The sequence below is a fragment of the Chaetura pelagica genome, unplaced genomic scaffold (assembly GCF_000747805.2).
Source record: "Chaetura pelagica isolate M959 unplaced genomic scaffold, ChaPel_1.0 scaffold369, whole genome shotgun sequence".
Lineage (NCBI taxonomy): Eukaryota > Metazoa > Chordata > Aves > Apodiformes > Apodidae > Chaetura > Chaetura pelagica.
This window is the reverse complement of record NW_009970235.1, coordinates 1,581,458-1,594,888: the sequence shown is the minus strand read 5'-3', so window position 1 is coordinate 1,594,888 and position 13,431 is coordinate 1,581,458.

Below are 13,431 nucleotides of genomic sequence, written 5' to 3'. Positions count from 1 at the left end.
TCTATGGGGGCATGGAGTGATGGGACAAGGGGGAACAGTTTCAATCTGAAAAGGGGAAATTTAGGTTAGATATGAGGAAGAAATTCTTTCCTGTGAGGGTGGTGAGACACTAGCCCAGAGAAGCTGCCCCAGCCTTGGAAGTGTTTAAGGGCAGGTTGGATGGGACTTAGAGCAATGCGGTCTAGTGGGAGGTGTCCCTGCCCATGCAGGGGGTTGGCACTAGATGATCTTTAATGTCCTTTCCAACCCAAACCAGTCTGTGATTCCATTATTCTAGTGGCGACAAAAGGAGATGAGAAGCTACATCTCCAGAAGAAGCTGCAAGAAGAAGCAGGGAGCAGGCATGGGAGTGCTGGGAAAGGACCAACAGCCTCATGCTGACTTGAACTTAAAGCCATGGAGCTGACTACACCCAAGTCTGGAAGCAGTGCACCTGTGAGGACACAATGCTGGAGGACAAGTTTTATAAACAACTTGTTTTTCTATTCCAGCTTTGCTAGTTTGAGTTCCTTTTAGGTGGAGAGCTGCAAGGTCTAAAGACCTGGGTTTGATAGGTTCTGTGGGGTGTTGGGAAGTGGGAGATCCATGCCAAGGATTTGGCTGACTCAGGATCACAACATGCCCCGGCAAGGAGCAGAAGCTCAGGGCTGGGAAAGGAACAGGATGATGCCTTGAGAAACCCCATGAAGGCTACATCAGACTTGTTGGGTGGATTGGTGTCACAAGACAGTGGCTGCTGTTTTAGCCCTTGGAAGATGGCAATCCTTTACATCCCTGGGCTAAGATGGAAAGAGGCCAGGGAGGTGTCAAGTCTGGCTCTAACTTGCAGGCCACAGGTAATTAATTGGTCTTTAGGATGCTGAGTTAGGCCTGTTCATTCCCTTCTTCCCAACATACCAGTTGTCTTACATGTGAGACAGCAGAGTCACTCCTGCATTTTCTTGTCTCCCAAAGCAATCACTGAGTTGGAAGATGCTGAACCTATTAGAGAAGCTGTTTTGTAACTGACCCTGAGTCCACCCCTCACAAGGCTGTGCACTCCCCTGGCTTCTGTTCATCACAGAGTCACAGAAAGGGCATGGTTGGAAAAGACATCTAAGATGACCAGGTCAAACTGTCCATCCAGGAGGAAAAAAACAAACCAAAACAGCAACCACAAAACAACCCAAAACCAACCAAACAACGTCACAACACCCACCATACCAAATAGAGCATCTCCTGAAGTGCCACATCTACATGTTTTTTCAATACCTTCAGAGATGGTGACTTCACCACCTCCCTGGGGAGCTCTGGTGCCTGCCCCATCCCACCTGCGTGCCCTGGCCAGGCAGTGAGCAGTGGTTCCCTGTTTCTCACATGCCTGTTGGTGGGAGCAGCTGTTAAAAAGCTGATCATTGCTGGTCATGGCACTGGCAGCCACCCACATTTGTCCTTGTTTACCTGCTCACCACTCACTCCACAAAACAAACTTGACAAAGCACTTCAGCTCTTGCTGATTGTCTTGCAAACCCACTTTGGCAAGGCCACTGTGCTCCTTCCCAAGGCCTGCTCCTTTCTGCACCCAGGTATTCATATGACATTGGCCATGACCACCTCTGCCAACAGTTCAAGGGAAGAGAGTTTATCTTTCTGACATTTTTGGTTAAAAGGGCCCTTTTGGTTCCTTTGAACTGGATATTCACCGGAGGGTCTGTGAAGCCAGCACTGTGCTACGTAGCCTCAGAGGCAGGGAAAGCTATTACATCAAAGTCTTTTGAATGCAATTAGCTCAACTCAGGTAAGGATGCCTGTGTACTCATCACCAGCTGAGGGGTGGGAGAAGATTTCAAGAGGACAATAAAGATGATTCACAGATGTTTGTTACCATGCAACTTGGCATTAAATCTTTTGTTTTCTGTCCAGAACTGCAGCAGAGTTTTTTGTACAGAGACATTTCCTGCCTGAGCCTTGAAGCAATTCTGTAGTTAACAAACCGAGTTTGCTCTACCAACTTCTCCAGCAAGAAGTCCTGCAGCATTCATGTTCTTAGCACATAGGGAGACTCTGTGTCCCAGGTGTAGCCTGGAGCACTGCTGGCACTCATGGTGGCTCCTAAGTGAAGTGCACATTGACATGGATATAAGCAGGAGTGTCTTTCTTAGCTGGGAAGCAGATGATGGGGAAGGGGAACCACGTGGTTTTGGAGGACCAAGGCCAAGGAGAATCTTAGGATGCAAAAGAGTTACTGGGCTGGAAGAAAATGGTTTCTCAGAGGTGTGAATCAGCCTGAGACCCTCCTCTGCTGGAATACTCAAAAGACTTCAGCCAAGACAAGAGGATTCCAGTCTTGCTGCAGGCAAGAATGACTCAAAGGGAAAGGCATGGTGTGACTGCATGGGTGGAGGAGGGAGCTTCCCTCCAAGGTGTTTTTTTTGTTGCTGCTATGAGCTGGGCCGAGTTGCTTGTTGTTTTTCTTGGACTGAAGTGGAAAGGTTGCTTTGAGACACCTCATGAGCAAGGCAGCAGCTGGGAGGAAGCATCAACATAGCAAATACCTGCCATTCCCCTTCACCTTACCAGTGCTTAGTTTCTGTCTGGTCCCACCTCCTCTAGTCCCTGTGGATCCTCCAAAACCTCCTCCTCTTGCAGGTGACCACTTTTAGGACTAGGATGAGCAACTCCAGGGCAGAGCTTTTACTCTGGTACTCAAGCCTAATCCAAGAGGGTTAGTTCTGCTCTGCCTGGCCAAGCAAGAAGCAATGAGAGCAAAGCAAGGAACAGCATGAGTCAGAGAGGTACCAAATTGTCTGCTCCTCTGTGCCAGATGAGACACAGTCCTTCAGTTTAGTAGTTTTTTCACTGGAAAATATCTAAAGTGGCCACTTCTGTCCAAGTCAAGCATGACCTTGGTCCTGTGCAACGTCCCTGACTCACCAGCTCAGCTTTTTCTCTCTGCTGGAGATCTTGGTGCAGTTATTAAGAGAAGTTTGACTGAAACACATAATGTTATACAGAGGGGGATTTTTGTCCTAAAAGGAGGGAAATACATTCTGGGTATGTAAGCTTTTAGTTTTCTGTAAATATCTTCTTAGGAGATTATTTTCCATGACCTTATTTAGAGCCAAATTGCTCCCTACCACAGTGCAGGTTTTTTTTGCAGAACTGTTGGCCATTTCTTGGCCCCAGCCCTGCTCCTGGTGGCCTCAGCCACGTGAGCATCATTGCTGGCATGAAGTCTACATTTGCCCTGCCCTGAAAGAACATTTTCAAAATTATATCAAACACCTGAGCATTTTTCCCCACAAAGAGTTAATGCACTTTTTAATAAACACCAGAAGTACCTGGAGATCCTAGAAAAAGAATAAAAGAGTGGGATGCAGGTGACTGGGAGAAAAGATATGGAAATCTGTCCAGAATCCATGGGAAGGTGAGGTGCAGAGAAAGTAGTGCAGAACAGCATTTTCAGGTGCTGGAGATGAGTGTGCACATTTCTCTGACCCCAGGACCTTCAGGTTGGTTTTGCCCATGTTTACTCTAAGACTCTGCTTTAAGCAGGAGTGGGATTGCTGTGGGCAAGTTGTGACACCTCAAGTAGAAACAAAGGCTGCCAGATGCTTTCTTGACACCAGTGGCATTTGGGATCCCCTCAAGATTTGTTACCAGGTTAAGATCAGGGCCACTCATGTCTTGATGGTTAACATGGAGATGGTTGTGCCCAGTTGGTAGCTCTGTTCTTTCTGGGATGATTTTGGGAACCATCTTGTCCAAGGAAGGGCATGCATCCCCACTCCATTATCTCAGGAAGGCAGATGTCTTCTCTTCTCCTATCTCTCCTTCATCACAGGCTCTGGAGATGACGTTCCACACTAGTTCTTGGCAGTGCTCTATCTCTTGGGTTTTCTCCTGAGACTGTCCCAAAATGCTGCCTCTCCTGCCTTCCCTGTGAAAGAAGGTCATACCAGGAGGAAGAAACACAGATTGAAAGGCAGCAGTTAGAGCAATATGATTTGCCAGAGTCCCCTGCAAAAAGCATTAGATGTGGTGGCTCAGGTATGATTTTATCCTGAAGAGCTCAGCCCAGTTCTCCCCTTTCTCATCTTGCCTTTGACTTGGACCATTTTCTCTCTCTCCTTTGGAGCTGCAAATGCTTTAAGTTTGACATGTCTGTTTACAGATGTTGCCCAGACATGAAAGGTCTGTAGCTCTGACTATCCCCTATCAGAAACACATGAGAAAACCGGACTTGTTTTTTGCAGGGCTCGCCCAACACCATGATAGCAAATGCCACCACTATTTGCTTCCACTTTCTATACCAAGATCCTCCTGTGCACCAACAGCTTCACTCTGATCCAATACACAAACACACTCCTCCAAGAGATTGTCTTCTTCATAACCACAACATATTTTTAGACACCCAAGGTTTACTTACTGGCTTTGCATTTGTCTTGTATGTTTGTAATAATCTTTTTTAAGAATAGAAATAATTCCAAAAGCTGTTAGCTACCAGGTTTCTTTCAGACAGTGGTTTTTTGTGAAGGGCAGGTGTGATGAGAAGTAAACACCAAGAAGTGCTTGAACCCTAAGAAATGCTTAAACACTTTGGGAAACATTGGCAGCATTTCATGGGTAGAATTTAATCCCTAAAATAATATGTATGGTTTGTTCTGAGCTTTTTGCTTAAATATATATATATATATATATATTTAAGCAAAAACTCTGGATCCACATGCACTTGTGGCCTGAGGGACCTGCTTAGCCAGAGTTACCTTCTCCCCCATGCAAAGTCCCCGTAAAATGCAAGAACCAGAGAAAGTTTGAGGGCTGAGGGAACTCAGGAGGTCTTGGTCCACCAGGTGTGCACTGAAGGTCTTCAAGATCCTCCTCCACTTCTCTGTCCCCTGTCCAGCAGCTCCACCCACTCTCCATGTGATTTTTTTACCCTTGTATCTGTCTGGAATTCCCCCTTTTTGGTTGTTCAAGAGTACAAGTTGTTTAACTACTCTCAAGAGTAGCTGGTTGTTCCCCAGCCACAGGACCTCTCTGTCAGAAATAAAAAATAAGAATTTTAAACTGTTCAATGTTAAGGAAAGATTTTTAACTGTAGTTAAATACTAAAAGAGTTTTCAAGGTTCCACCACCAACATTTTAAAAATATATTGGATATAATAAAGCCAAATCTGTCACATGAACTCAGCACATCTTCTTGAGTGATGCCCTGGCAACCTTCCAATCTGTAACTAGCATTTTTTTTGAGGAAAGAAACCAAGACAACAGATTCAGTGGTCCCTGGGATTTCCAGATAAGCATCTTCTATGTAAATAATAAAAGGAGGGCTGTTGAAGTGTCCAGTTCAAGCCAAGGAAGGGTCATTTTAAGGCACCCCTGTTGAAATCCTGTTGTTGCATTTCAGAAAGATCCTGGCACAGCCAGGCTGGTTCACAGAAGAGAAGTATTTCACAGAATTGCTGAATGTTATGGGTTGGAAGAGACCTCATGGAGATCATAGAGTCCAACCCCCCTGCCAGAGCAGGACCACCTGGGGCAGGTCACACAATCACAGAATCACAGAGTCCCAGAATGTTGGGGGTGGGAAGGAACCTCTGATGAACATCAAGTCCAACCCCCCTGCCAGAGCAAGACCAAAACTAGGGCAGGTCACTCAGAAAGGCATCCAGACAGGTCTGGAAAGTCTCCAGAGAAGGAGACTCCACAACCTCTCTGGGCAGCCTGTCCCAGGGCTCTGTCACCCTCACAGCAAAGAAGTTCTTCCTCATGTTGAGCTGGAACTTCCTGGGCTCCAGTTTGAATCCATTGCCCCTTGTCCTGTCACAAGGCACAAGTGACAAGAGCTTGTCCCTGCCTTCTTGCTGCCCTCATGTATTGAGAGACATTAATTAGATCCCCCCTCAGTCTTCTCCTCTCCAGACTGAACAGCCCCAGGTCTCTCAGCCCTTCCTCCTCAGGCAGGTGTTCCGGTCCCTTCATCATCCTCGTAGCCTCCCTTGGACTCTCTCCAGCAGATCCCTGTCCCTCTCTCTCTAGGAGATCACCTCCTGTCCTGAACTGATGCATCTTGTTGTTCCTTCCCAGGTGCAGGAGTCTCCATTTGCTCTTGTTGAACCTCATGAGGTTCCTCTTTGCCCAGCTCTCCAGCCTGTCCAAGTCTTGCTGAATGGCAGCACAGCCTTCAGGTGAACCAGCCACTCCTCCCTGCTTGGTGTCAGCTCCTAATCTATACAGGTACATGTTGTTATTCCTCTCCAGGTGCAGGACTCTACACGTATTCTTGTTGAACCTCATCAGGTTCCTTTCTCTTCAGTTCCCCTAAACTGCCCCAAAAGAGGCAACTTCCTTGGAAAAGCATAATTCCTTACTGATTCCCAGCCCACCTCTAACTGCCTCCACCAGAGGCATAACACAAAACCATGGGTATTTAATGAACTTTAATCAAATTTTACCCTGTATGATCCTCATTAGCCTTTTGGTTTGCTCATGGCACAAATGCAAGGCTGGCTGAGGAACAGGATGGTCAGGGCTTGCAGTCACCAACTGGTTTGGGATTGGTTTCCTTGTTGCATTGAGCCCCTGGAATTGGAGATGCTCTTCTTAATCACTGTGCCCATAACATCTAAGCTGGAGGGTGGTGGCCATGAGGCTAATGGCTGCATTTGTTTCTAGAGGAACAACTTGCTCTGTTCTCAAAGGCACAAGTGGTCTTCATTCATTTAAGAGGGAAAATGACAACCAAAAAGTTTTTGTGGAGGTGTCTGGCCTCACAGACAAAGCAGTGGAGATCTTCTGCAGCAGCAGTGGACTTCTTCTGAAGGGGTGTTGGGTTCCCAACAGCTGGTAGAGGAGCTGTTTCTCCAGGTGGAGGTGACACTGGGGGTGAAGCCAAACCCATGGGCATATCTTTAGGCATTAGGAAGATGTTATTTACAATGAGGGTGGTGGATCACTGGAACAGGTTGCACAGAGATGTGGTGGAGGCCCCATCCCTGGAAACATTCAAGGTCAGGCTTGACCAGTCTCTGAGCAACTTGAGCCAGTCAAAAAGGTGCCTGAGCACTGCAGGGGGGGCTGGACTAAATTATCTTTTAAGGTCCCTTCCAACCCCACACATTCTGTGATTCTATGATCTTGGACAGCACAAGGGCCAGATGCTCACACACCCGTGATGCAACATCTTGGAAAAGACCAATCATAGCATTGGTTTGGGTTGGAAGGGACCTTAAAGCCCATCTAGTTCCAACCCCCCCTGCATGGGCAGGGACACCTCCCACCAGCCCAGGCTGCTCAAAGCCCCATCCAACCTGCCCTTGAACACTTCCAGGGATGGGGCAGCCACAGCTTCCCTGGGGAACCTGGGCCAGAGTCTCACCACCCTCACAGTCCCAGGAAGCCATTTCCACCCAGGTCCCACTGCCAACTGTCCACCCTTTATTTTTTGAGAAGTGTTTCCTCTGGCACACAAGCTGTATTTCCTCGTGACAGCCTGGTCTGGGGTCAGAAAGCAAAGCCATTGGCTGCTGGTGAATAGCAGGAACGTGTTTGAGGGCACATAGTTTCCTGCAGTGCTGGGATGTCTTACCAGGCTGCCTGACAATGCATCCAGAGCCCATCAAACCAAGCATGCGGAAGCAGCTCTGAACACTGTTGACTTTGGCCAGTGATGGCACCCATGGCTCAGGCTGTTGGCATTAGCAGAACCTGTTCCCAAGGTCAGGTGCTGGCATGAATGGGTTGGCATCCACTGGTGGCAGCAGGCATCTTGTGAAATGACACATGTAGTCACCCATCAGCACAGAGACCTCCTGGGAGCACTGGCAGAGATGAACCAGCCCCTGGCCCTTGTCACGTAGGAGGTGGCAGCTACTTGGTCTTCCTGGAGCTGGGCAGCAATGGTGCTTCTTGCTGGGGGCAGCAGGGCGTGATCCAACTCAGGTTGAAACTAGGGGCACTGTGGATGGAGCAGAGCTGAAAGCCTCTCCCAGCCATTTGGAAGGTCAAAAGTCAACAACAACCCTCAGATGTAAGTGCTTTCTCCATGCAGGACAACTCTATGTCACCTCCAGAGGAGCAACACTAAGTACCATGGTCCAGATCTTTGTATACAGCATTTCTCCTGCTGCCTTAGTGAAACATCCAGAAAACCCAGTTGCCAGAGGACTTCCAGCACTTGTCACCAGTAGCCATAATTTCCAAAGCGGAAGCTCCCAACAGACAGCAGTGTGGGTCTGAGGACTTGCTCGTGATCCCCCAGCAGCAGTCCCTGAGGCTGGCAAGTCCCAGGAGAGCCTCTTAGATCAGATCCTATCTGCCTTTTGGTGGGACTGGCAGATCTCCTGAGAAACTCCACTGCTCTTGTGGTGGACAGAGGGCTGGCTGTCTTTGCTGAGAAGAGAAAGCCCCTGCTGAGGGCAGCAGGAGGAGTGCAGGAGTGGGGCCATGCCATTACTCAGACCCTTGAGCAACCAACCCAGTACTCAGCAGGACACCAAGGACAGCAAGAGAACAAAGGGCTGATGCAGATACATTGGTCTGTGGTATCAGCATCCCCTGAAAGTCAGTAATTGCTGCACCAGCCATTTGGTTTGACAAGTTGACATGTTTGACGTCATAGAAATGGACTTTTCCAAGCAAAACGGTTCCATGTTGGCACAAGCTGACATCCTCCTTTTGTCTGTGGAAACTCCTGCGTGAGCAACATGGACCCTTGGTCCCCAGACAGGTTTAGGAGTTCCCACTCACTCCTGTGATCCAGAGCAGGATGAAAGGACCATGTCAATCACAATGATGCCCAGCAGGTGAAGCCCAGCAGATGGAGCCCAGATAACCTGTGCTTGGGCTGTCGTGCATGGTAAGGGGAGAGCTGTAGATTCCTGTGGCAGGACAAAGACCCTGTAGACCCCAATCTACCTGCATCGCAGAGGGAAATCTGCAATTTCCTCTGTTTTGAGTGCCAGAGATCAAGGGAACAAGACATTTTGAATGTGTTCGGAGACTCGTCTCGGTGTTAATCAGGAGCTGGTGTTTCCCTGCTTTCCCTGTCCCTGGGGCCTGGGTTGCTTCAGGTTTTTCTTTCATCTTGTTCTTCTGTCCAGCAGCTTTACAATCTGTGCCAGGCTGACATCTGCAAGTCCAGCGGTGGCCTCTGCTCCTCCAGCAATAACCACTTACTCCGTCTCTCCTGACCTGATCTCCTAGTGCCACCTGCCGTCTGACCCGCAGAGCGGAGCTGATACTCCTGCCCATCTCTAGCCTCAAACTGACTTGCAAAACAAAAGCTGGACCAAGCAGCCCCCTGTCAAGCCTGGGTGGCCCCCTCCACCCCACACCTAGTAAAAAGCTGAAGGTGTCACCACCATGTCATCATGTCAGGCTGTTACGTTTTATTCTTTTTTAGTTAGATGAGTGACACCAGAAGCTGGGAGGGACCTAGAAGGGGGGATTCCCATCCCCAGGGGTTTCCCAGGCTTAGCTGGCCCAAACCACGACTGGCCTGAGTCAGTGCAGGTGACAGTCCCACCACAGCCAGGCCCACCCCAGCCAACCCCCTGAGTCCCCAACCCTGGAGGCATGTAAAAGCCTGTGGATGTGGTGCTGAGGGACATGGTTTAATGGTGGCCTTGGCAGGGCTGTGTTAGTGGTGAGACTTGATGATCTGAAAGGTCCTTTCCAACCAAAACAATGTTGTGATTCTATGACTCTGCATTTTTGGTATTTTTTTGGTAACCATGCTGCAGCTGGCCAGAAAAGTGAAAAGATCTTCCTTTGTTAACTTAATGCAGAAGTTCTTTGTCTAAAGCTCCTGCACTGTCCTCATCCCAAGGTAGCGCGGAAGGTGCGGGACAAAATCCATGAACATTTTCTCCACCATCCCAGCCTGCAACCTCCTCCTGCTTGGGAAGGTTTCCGTGTGCTGGGGCTCGGGTGCCACCTCCTGGCTTTCCCACCGCGCTGTGCATGAGCGCTGTGACGGGGGGTCATTCCCATCAGAAGAAATCCTTGTGAAGCCAAATTTATACTGAGCAGGTTTTATTCTTCGAGGCTTTGACCAATCCCACATATTTGTTAATCAGGATGGAGGCAACTCCTCTACTGTCACGACCCTGGTAGGACAACCCTGGGAGGTTCAGATTGGACCCCCCTTGCTTTCTGAACTCCTCAGAGAGGAGCCTTGCTGTGTGTGGCTGAATCCAACCTTAGACCTGGCCCTTCCAGGGGAAGAGATTCAAGTGTCACAGCCCAAGGAAATACTCGACCATCCAAAGCCCTTGATCAGATTAAGGTGAAATGACACTCAAGGTCTGTATTTGAGTATTAGGTTTAATTAAAACTATAGAAGGAATATGGACACTTCAATTATTATCTCAGGCTGCACAATCATAAAGGCTGATGATTTAGCCCACAAAATTCACAATACAGATGTTCAATGTGCATGGCTTGAGGAAAAAAATCATTGTTAGACTTCGTGTTACTAAATTATTTTAGGAAGGAAAAGAGAGAGACAGAGTAGAAGAAAGTTAGAGATAGATGAGAGAGAATCACTAGTTTGGGATCCAGTGCTGGGCCAGCCAGCAGAGCAGTGTTGGTGTCCATGTACTGACACACAGCAGGTTTTATTCTTTGAGGAGCTGACCCGATCCCACATATTTTTGACTCAGCATGGAGGCAACTCCTCTACCTAATAAACACCCCCAGCCACCCGTTCGCCCTTCTGGTGTGACAGGCTGATCACATCACAGGAGCACCTTGGTTTCCAAAGCCCCTCTGGGCTGGGATCCATCGCTCGGGGCCTGATACCTCTCACCTTTCTCCAGCACTCACTGTGCAGAGTATACTTTGTCCCTACAACCCCCTAGGATCCCCATGCAGACTGTTACATGTCACCTGTGTCTTTCCACGCTTGGTTTGGCATTGGGAGATGCCATTTCTAAATGTCTCCAGCCTTCCTCCTGGGTTGGAGAAATGATTTAACAAGTGAGTGGTTGGCAGGGGGATAGCAAAAGTATTTTTGGAGCTGCAGGATGGTGTGGTGATATCAGAGCCCAGCAGTTAGCAAAACCCAAGAGAGGGACTCTGTGCAGTAAGGGAACACAAGATAAGGAGCAGACAGCCTGCTCTCTCTCTTCCTTGCTTGGTGTTCATCTCTTCCCAGCTCTTTCTGCCCACCCAGTGACATTTCTGGCCTGGGCAATCCTTCTTGTACAGCCACCAGCCAGGCCTTCCTCTTCCAGAAGTGTGCTGGCAACCTCAACCATCATCATCAAGCAGCTTGGCCGTCAAGATTTAGCCACTTGCCACAGCCAGGCTGGGGCTCTGCAGAACTGGCACATGTTGCTCTCCAGCCACAGCTCCTCGTCCCCACAGGACTGCTCCACACACATGTACCAGGACCATGTGAGACATCTCATCATGGTTGTTCCCACTGATGTCTGCCAAATGTATGAACAACTGATAGGACATCAGTGGTCTCATGGCGTTGGACTTCCTGATCTGTTGGGTAGTTTAACTGCAGAAAAGAGGTGACAACCAGGACTGAAACCAATAATGGAGAACTAGCATTGAAGGCAGAGCTCAGGTTTGGCAGCTCATAATAGTTGTTCTCCAGCCTGAGGCCAAAATGGTTTTCAACCACGAAAGACTTCAGCCAGAGTAGGAGGGATGGCTTGGGGGAAGGAGCTGGTGGCAGAGGCTCTTCTTCCTGCGCTGCCAGTGCAGACCAGCAGATGGATGTTGCTGGGGTTTGCAGGAGCTGTTCTGATCATTGCAGAAGCCGTTTGAATTTCTCTTCATTAACGTTTGCCCCAGAAATGGGCTGAAGGCACCAGACCATTCAACCTGCATGACTGAGCTGCATCTGGGTACCATTAATCATCAGCCAAGGTAGGCAGGACAATGAGGAGAGCATCAGCACTGCGAGACACTCCTGACCTGTCTTGTGAGCAGCAGGTCCTGGATGAATGCAGGTGTTAAGTGACCTGTCTCCTTTCCTTCATTCTGGTTTCCAGCAGAGATCAAGTTGTGCATCCAGGCTTCCTGCTGGCCTTCCTGAGGTTGCCCTGACCTGTTATGAGAGGAAATCACCTCAAGAAGTTTAGATTGAGTATCAGGAAGAATTTCTATATTGAAAGAGCGATGAAGCATTGGAACAGGCATCCGATAGAAGTGGTGAAGTCACCATCCCTGGAGGAATTAGAAAAAAATGTGTAGACCAGCACTTCAGGGCATGGTTTATTTAACTTGGTGGTGTTGGGTTGATGGTTGGACTTGATGATCTTAGAGGTCTTTTCCAACCTTAATGATTCCATGCAGCAGTTCCAAAGAGGGTCTGAGCCACCTCAGCAGCAGCCTGGTCCACGCCGTGGTGGAGCACAGCACTTTGGGGAGAAAAATGGTCCAGAGGCTCCCAGGTGTTGTCATTATTTGTTGTCCCATCTTCAAAGCAAGGACAAGAAGAGGGGGAGTTTAACTACCCTCCAGTTGTTAAAGGGGGTCTTACAGAAGAGCTGGAGAGGGACATTTTACAAGGGCAGGGAGTGATAGGACAAGAGGAGATGGTTTTAAGCTGAAAAAAGGTAGATTAGACTTCCTGTGAGGGATTTAGATTTCCTGTGACAGCAGTGAGACTCTGGCCCAGGCTGCCCAGGGAAGCTGTGGCTGCCCCATCCCTGGGGGTGTTGAAGGGCAGGTTGGATGGGGCTTTGAGCAATCTGGGCTGGTGGGAGGTGTCCCTGCCCATGCAGGGGGGTTGGATCTGGATGGTCTTGAAGGTCCCTTCCAACCCAAACCCTTGTATGATTTCATGCTTCTATGAAAATAAGTGTGCCAAAAGCAAGTTTTTGCCTTCATTCCTTCTTGTTTTAGCCCCAAAGCCACCTCCTCTCTTCTCTGGCTTCCTTCTCCCTTGGCCACTGCCTGACAGGTCCAGAGAGCACCAAAGGAGCTGGGTGCCAGAACCTGCACCCCTTCCCCTGGCGGTGCCACCAGGCTGTGCCCCACCCAGAGCTGCTCTTCACCCTGGCCCACCCACCCTCCTCACCCACCCACAGCCCAGGGGGACATTCCCTGTGTGTCCCTTTGTGCAGGACCCAAGAGGGACACACGCGGAGGCAGCAGCACAAGTGCACACGTGCGTGCACACACACGCTCGTGCTGCCGGGGGGTGGGTGGGCGCGATGCTCGGGGACCCTCGGAGCAGACGTGACCTACTTCAGCTCCGAGGCGAGCGGCGCGGGGCCGGGGCAAAGCTGGATAGAGCCGGGCGTGAATTATTCATGGGCTGGGGAGGTTCATGCGTGTGCTGAAGGCTTTTAAACAAAAAAAAATAACAAATCTCCTCTATAATTTAAAGCCTCGAACGCTCCATCCGCGGCCGCTCCCCGCGGTGTTTCCGCTCAGGTGAGCAGAGCGGGGAGAGGCGGGGGACGGGGCGGGGCCGGGGGGCCA